Source organism: Dipodomys ordii, unplaced genomic scaffold (assembly GCF_000151885.1).
Source record: "Dipodomys ordii isolate 6190 unplaced genomic scaffold, Dord_2.0 Scaffold2, whole genome shotgun sequence".
Taxonomy (NCBI): domain Eukaryota; kingdom Metazoa; phylum Chordata; class Mammalia; order Rodentia; family Heteromyidae; genus Dipodomys; species Dipodomys ordii.
Window position 1 is genome coordinate 31,238,033 of NW_012267218.1, and position 7,348 is coordinate 31,245,380.

The 7,348-nt window shown below is 42.4% G+C and overlaps 1 protein-coding gene across 1 annotated transcript in view; it reads right to left on the minus strand.

Annotated features, from left to right (window-relative positions):
- Window positions 1–7,348, minus strand: part of Mthfd1 (methylenetetrahydrofolate dehydrogenase (NADP+ dependent) 1, methenyltetrahydrofolate cyclohydrolase, formyltetrahydrofolate synthetase) — a 92,035-nt gene that overhangs the window by 51,175 nt on the left and 33,512 nt on the right. The gene's annotated exons all lie outside the window — the stretch shown is intronic.

The window sequence follows — 7,348 nt, forward strand, 5'->3', positions numbered from 1 at the left end:
GTCACATGCCTGTCAGCTCAGGTATGGCAAGAAGCATGATAGGAAGATTATAGTTCAGGTCAACCCAGAGAACAATTGACACCTTGTCTCAAAACAACCAGAGCAAAATAGTGGGCTGGTTCAAAGTGCAGAGCACTTGTCTAGCAAGCTTGGTGCTGAAAGTTCATTTCCCAGCACCACCAAAAAATGAAAAAGAAAGCGATAGAGGATGTCTGTATCTGTACTAGAAACTAAGCAAGTCCTATAAGAAACATGGAATCAAGCCCGGAGCCCCTGGCTCACGCCTATAATCCTAGCTACTCGGGAGGCTGAGATCTGAGGATCACAGTTCAAAGCCAGCCTGGGCAGGAAAGTCTGCAAGACTCTTATCTCCAATAAACCACTCAGAAAACCGGAAGTAGCACTGTGGCTCAAGTGGTAGAGCACTAGCCTTGAGGTGAAGAACAGAGGGACAGCATCCAGCCCAGAGTTCAAGCCCCACGACCGATACAAAAAAAAAAAAAGGAAAAAAAAAGAAAAAAGAAAAAAAGATATGTGGAATCAGAAGGGCATGGGGGCTAATACCTGTAATCCTAGCTACTCAGGAGGCTTCAATTAGAGGTTTAAAGCCAGCCTGGGCAGATACATTTTCCAGACTCTTATTTCCAATTAACTAGCAAAAGCCACAAGTGGAGGTATAGTTTTAGTGGTAGAGAGCCAGACTTGAGTGAAAAAGCTAAGTGAGGGGCTGAGAAGGTAGCTCAGCAGTAGAGTGCATGCCTTGCAAGCATGAGGCCCTGGGTTCGATTCCTCAGCACCACATTAAACAGAAAAAGCCGGAAGTGGCGCTGTGGCTCCAGTGGTAGAGCACTAGCCTTGAGCTGAAGAGCTGAGGGCCAGCGCCCAGACCCAGAGTTCAGGCCCCATGACCAGCAAAAAAAAAAAGAAAAAGCTAAGTGAGCATGGCACTAGTGGCTACTTAGGAGGCTGAGAGCTGAAGATCACAATTCAAAGCCAGCCCAGACAGGGAAGTCCATGGGACTCTCATCTCCAATAAACTACTCAAAAAAGCCAGAAGTGGTGTTGTGGCTTAAGTGGTGGAGCACTAGCTTTGAGCACAAAGAGGCTCAGGGACAGTGCCTAGGCCCAGAGTTCAAGCCTAGGACTGGCCAGAAAAAACAAAAACAAAACAAAACAAAAAAAACACTGTGAAGATGAAAGGTCCTGAGTTTAAGCCCAAATACTGGCACAATGAATGAACGAATGAAGAATGGAGAGCCCGAGCGAGCGAGCAAGCAAGCAAAAAAGAGTGGAATTCTGCTGGCATACCAGGACAATAGATCATGGAGGGCTGAGAAATCATAGTCAGGAAAGCAAGACACCAAAGAGGCAGGAGCATTGAGAGGCATATTCCATGTCCTCACCAAGAACAATAGAAGCTCTGTTACCAGCTACAGAGAAGAAACAAGTTGGTGAGGACTTATACAGAGAAGACCCCCAGGAGAACCAGAAGGCAAATGGCCACCTCCACAGAAGAGTCAAATCCTTTGAACCTGTAATGTCACTATACTGTCTCACTTCCTTAATTATGAATATATTTGTGGCTTTTACATTACAACCACTCAGCTGTAAAATTTTATTTTACAAATATGTGCCCATGTCCCAAAGTCAAAAACCAATACAGTAAGTTAGGTTTTCCCCAAAATGTAGAGAGAGAGCTGACAAGTGGTTTTGTTAGAGGCATAAAAGCTTTTGCAGAGCCCAGGGAATAAGTAAAAAGCAGGGGAAAAGCTTGGCATCCCTGCCTCCATTTTCTACATGTCCTTGCTCCTAACCATTGTCTGTGAGGTCACTTTACAATCTTCTTGAAATCCTGGAAGGACCCAACTTATCACTGAACAAGAACATCTTCCAAGGAAAAACAGATTCCACAAGACAGACCATCCCCAAGGGGAAGATGACTGGAGAATCTAGAGCAGTGAAGACCAAGATAACAACTTTTCTGAAATGCCTCCCAACCAAGCACTGAAACAACATAATGATCAAGCAAGCCTTACTTTGACAGGGACTGTTTAGTCATTACATATAGCTCTCTCTGCCCAGTTCTTTTTCTAGAAAACCTAAAACTGTTGTGTATGCCCTCAAGAAAAGTGAAGGTATGCTGAAGTGCTGTCTTCCCATAGCTGTCACATAATAGTACATTATTTCTCTGGGCAAGTGGCTGGATCTGACCAGCAGAACTCCTAGTTTGGTTGGGCCTGGGGTCCAGAGATAACTGAGGCCTGGCTCCTTTGAACAGCACAGAGCAGAAGGAGGCCAGTCTTCCTAACAGTATTTCTAGACCTTGCCAGTGACCAATGTAACCAGATACTGCCCTCAGATTTCAGGATCAGGACCTGCACCCCAGCTTCAACTGTCTTACTTCTGTGAGCTATATGAATTGCAAGGGAAACTTCTAGAATTTCAACAGTTCTCTGAAAAGAACTTGACTCTTTTTGTTTTCCTTTTTTACTGGACTGAACCCAACGCCTCAGGCATACCAAGTGCTAGACCACTGAGCTACATTCCCAGCATTTTATAAGGAAAAGTGGTTATATAATAACTGATAGACTAGATGAATGTTTAAAGAACATTAGATTCTTGACTGGCAGTCAGGTGGTGGGTGGAAGATGTGTCTCAGAACAAACCTTAATCCCACTTCAGTTTATCAAGAATATCACTTAAGCATTTTATCAGGAATGCTAATCTCTTTCTTCAAAGTGGTTGTGCATTACTCCATTTTACAAAGCTCTATTCTAGAATGGGACTGCAGTTCTTTGTTAAATAGGAGTCTGCAAACTGTTTCAGGAAAAGATTAAAAGGGGCATATTCTATATTCTAGGCTCTGTGGGCCACAGGCCTGTCACAGTAGCCACTTTAACCCTGTATAATCTGGTAGCCCTTGAACTCAGGCCACAGTTTACCAGTGTTGTGTTGTATTTGTTTTGCCAGTAATGGGGCTTGAACTCAGAGCCTGGGCGCTGTCCCAGTTCTCTTAGCCCAAGGCAAGCACTCTACCACATGAGCCACAGAGTCACTTCGGTTTTTCTGTTAATTGGAGATAAGAGTCTCCAATTGGAGATAAGACTTCCCAGCCCATGCAGGCTTTGAACTTCGATCCTTAGATCCCAGCCACCTAAGTAGGTAGGATTACAGGTGTGAGCTACTGGTACCAGGCTCATTGCCAGTGTTTTATATCACGAAGTATCTTGGATATTTATCTCTCAGTAATTTTTCTTTCCATTTTAGAAACATTTTATAGCCATTCAGGACAATTTAGTTATTATTTTATTACTTCTGTCCATTTGTTTTGTAAGAACCAAGTAAGTCACTATACAAAGTACTCTCCATGGCTCCTGGTAGAAAGTAAACATTAGCCATTTTAATATTAATAACCAAAATATTTTAGAATAAGTGATAGAAGCAAGCCTAAGTTACGTCTTTTATGAAAAAGATAAAAATATTTCCTATAAATATTCAGGTACTTAGCGAGTGAGTGAGCAGTTATCTTGAGGGGTTGGTGGGAAGCTACTGTCCATTTTTTATTTTAATTTGATGGTACTGGGGTTTGAACTCTAGCCCTCTGGCACAACAGGTAGGCAGGTACTCTAACTGCTGAGCCCTACCTGTCCATTCTTAAAAAGAAAAAAATTTTTCAACTTTAGAATCATTTTGTAGTTGTTGTTTGTTCATTTTTGAGACAGAGTTTCACTATGTAGTCTAAGCTGGCTTTGAACTCATGATCCTTTCCCTTGGCCATCATCCCAGCTGCATGAATGTCTTGCTAAAATGCTAGGGAATGTGGAGACTAACATTTTCCGAAGAAGCAGCATCTGTATAAACATCCTATAGACTGCTAACTATGGCTAAATACAATGGCTTTATTACAGAAATGAAATATTTCAAATCAAGAGCTAAAGTTATCAAAGTTCAGTTTTAGACCCTTTAATAGCCATTTACCAAACACTTAGTATCCTATCTAGCATCTTCTGATGTTTAGATAAGGTTCTTGGACTATAAACTTGACACACCTAGCTAAGAATGAAATAATCACAAAGGGCTGAGGCTTATCTTATAGATTTCCTCCACCCTACCAGTAGCCCATCTACCCGTGAGCCCCACCATCAATGCAAAAAAGTTCTGGAAAGTTGTTAAGGTGAAATACGCCATTCAAAATAACTGAAGCAGAAGTGGCACTGTGGCTCAAGTGGTAGAGCGCTAGCCTTGAGCTGAAGAGCTGAGGGTCAGCACCCAGGCCCAGAGTTCAGACCCCACAACCGACCAAAAAAAAGTAAATCAAAATAACTGAAGCCCACATTTCTGGGTCAGTCACTCATATTGACTCAGAAGAAGCTATTTTCTTAAAGCAGTTGGTCTTTGCATGTTAACAGATGGGAAAAGTAAAGAGGAAAAACAAATGGGTTCTGGAGCCAGGACTGGATTGATTCAGGTCTCAGATTCAGTCCCTTCCTGAGACTTTGGGTAAGCTACTCGAGATCTTCTTTTGAGCATCAATTACCATATATGAGAAATCAGTTCTCAACTGGGAGTGGTAGTGAACTCCTCACCGTGTAAGTAGTGTCATCCATAAAGGTATAGTAGGTGTAACTGGATGGATGGTGATCACATTTGCATTTTAACAGGCACTTCCATTCAGGTCAAAAAGACAAGGAGCAGGAATCCATGGCAAAGGCCTAAAACCAGTGAGCAGAGGACTATACTAGCCCCAGGGGTGAGAGCAGCAGGAATCAAGAGAGTAAAGAGAACCCAAGAACCTACAAGAGGCATGCTGGGGAATGCAGGAAGATAGCAGTTCCCACTCCAAGTTACAAAAAAACTGGAGACAACACTTTATCTAAGTGGTGTGTCTGGGGCTAAAGTCCAGGACTGAGGCTAAAGTACAGGACAGGAATATTCTGCCACTGCTTTGTAGGCCAGGACATAGGAGACAGGCATGTGTACAAAAGTGCTTCTAATCAATACATGTGAAGTCAATTCTAGAAGTCAATTCACACAAAAAAAACCCAAACACTTTCCAAGATTACAAACCAAGAGGGTTGTCCTATGACAAAATTACATAAAACAGAACTAGTGTGACGCAGAAGTCCTTGATTAACGTCAGTTTGCTTGAGTCACCTGTTTTTGGAGAAAAGATTGAAACTCGCCACTTTCGGAAATTTGGCTGTAATTCTCAATCCTGATTCTCAGAAGGCCAAGCAAAGTGGTTAGTTTCAGCTTGGTGGCTTGAAACTTCAGCACAAGTGACTCCGTTTGATCATTTTTAACTCAGAGCCTCATGTTCTGCCTTGGATTGTTTCACTCTCAGGACTGCCAATTACACCAGGCCTACAGCCTAGCATTTTGCTTAATTGAAGAGGGAATTTCACAGAATTTTCCGCCCAGGATAGCTCTGGATTGTAATCCTCCAAGTCTCAGCCTCCTGAGTAGCTAGGATTGCAGGCATGAACCACAGGTGCTCAGCTTTTTTTCTTTTTCTTCTTTCCTTTGGAAATTAAGGGTTGAAATCCAGGGCCTCATATATGCTAGGCATGTACTCCACCACACCTATACCTCCAGCCTAAAAACAAATTTCTTGCCTAGGACAATATACTTTTCCTACAACCATTTAGAAAAATAAGCCAAGGAATAACCAGTTACCAAATGCATCAAGCAGACACTTACCATATACCTTTCACTGTGTATGTGTGTGTGGGGGGGGGCAGTCCCGGTGCTTGAACTCAGGGCCTCGGCACTGTCTCTGAGGAATCAAACCCAGGGCTTCATGCATGCTAGGCAAGCACTCTACCACAAAGCCACATTCCCAGCCCCACCTTTGACCCTTAATACCTTTGAAATAAAAGAAAACCCACCACCACTTAGAAGGCAGGTCAGGCCTCTGTGCCTCCCCCCTTCTCAGCTATGGGCTAAAGAGCAAAAGGGCAGAAGTGGTGGTATTTAAGTACCACTCACTCTGAAATTCTTGGTAAACAAGAAACAGAAACTTAACAAGGGATTAAATAATGTTTGTGGGGACCTCCTTAGAGAACATGAGGTGAGGAAGCCAGTATTTCTGAAGTTTCAAACAAAAAGCTAAGTTCCTTCCTGCCATCCAAAATATAGACATTCATTTGTACATTTGCCCATATAATACCTTTTTTAAATTTTGGTTGGTACTGGGGCTTGAACTCAGAGTCAGAGTGTCCTCCCTTAGCTTTTCTACTGAAGGCTGGTGTTCTACCATTTGGGTCACATCTCTACTTCTGGCTCGTTGCTGGTGAGTCAGAGATAAGTCTTTCTTTCAGATTTCTCTGCCTAAGCTGGCTTTTAGCCTCAATCCTCAAATCTCAGCCTCCTGAATAGCTAGGATTTACAGGTATGGGCCAACTGAACCCAGCCATCTGCAAAAACATCTATTGAATGATTTCCTACTACATAAAGCTGGAGTTCAGAAAAGAAGCTCGATATATAAATTTGAAAGGATTCTCTCATGAACTGTAGGACTGGGGAAAGAACCAGATGACTAAGAGCTCTGAAAGATGGGTCTAGGGAAGTAAGTGGTGTCCAAGAAAGCAAGAACCACTAACTTAGTGGACATCTTGATTTAGAAGTTATTTTATTGTCCTACCAGATAAAATCACCTACGGTAATGGTCCTTGAAGTGTACCCCATGTTCTTGGATGATCCCACTGCCTTTCTAAAAGATCTGTGAGTTTTCAGAAGTACCTCCATAAGGCCTTCCATAAGGACTGTACTAATTTACATTATATCAGTCTGTAAGAGTTCCTTTTAATCCACATCTCACAAGCACTTGTTTTTTGTTTTGTTTGTATTTTTCTTTTAAGATAAAAGTCGATGATTCAACTATTTGGGGTATATATTTACAGGAAACAAGATCAGCACACCATGTAATACCAGCATTCTCATGTTTATTGCAGCACTGTTCAAAATAGCTAAGATTGCCAGGCACCAATGTCTCATGCCTATAATTGTAGCTACTCAGGAGGCTGAGATCGGAGGATCATGGTTCAAAGCCAGCCTCAGCAAACAAATCTAAGATTCTTGACTCCAATAAACCAGCAAAAAGCCAGAACCTTGAGCAAAATAGCTAAGCAAGAGTAGACGGCTCTCAGTTTAAGCCCCAAAATTGGTTGTCATGGCATGGGTGCTCGCACACATACACACACACCTAAGATATGGTGTGTGTGCCTAGGTGCCTATCAAGAGATGAGCAGTATAATTTGTGGAGGGGAAGGGGAAAAACAAATCGTTTAAATAGGGATACAGGTGGACCCATTGCAGCAATGAGATGTACAAGTCGTTATGTCGAAAA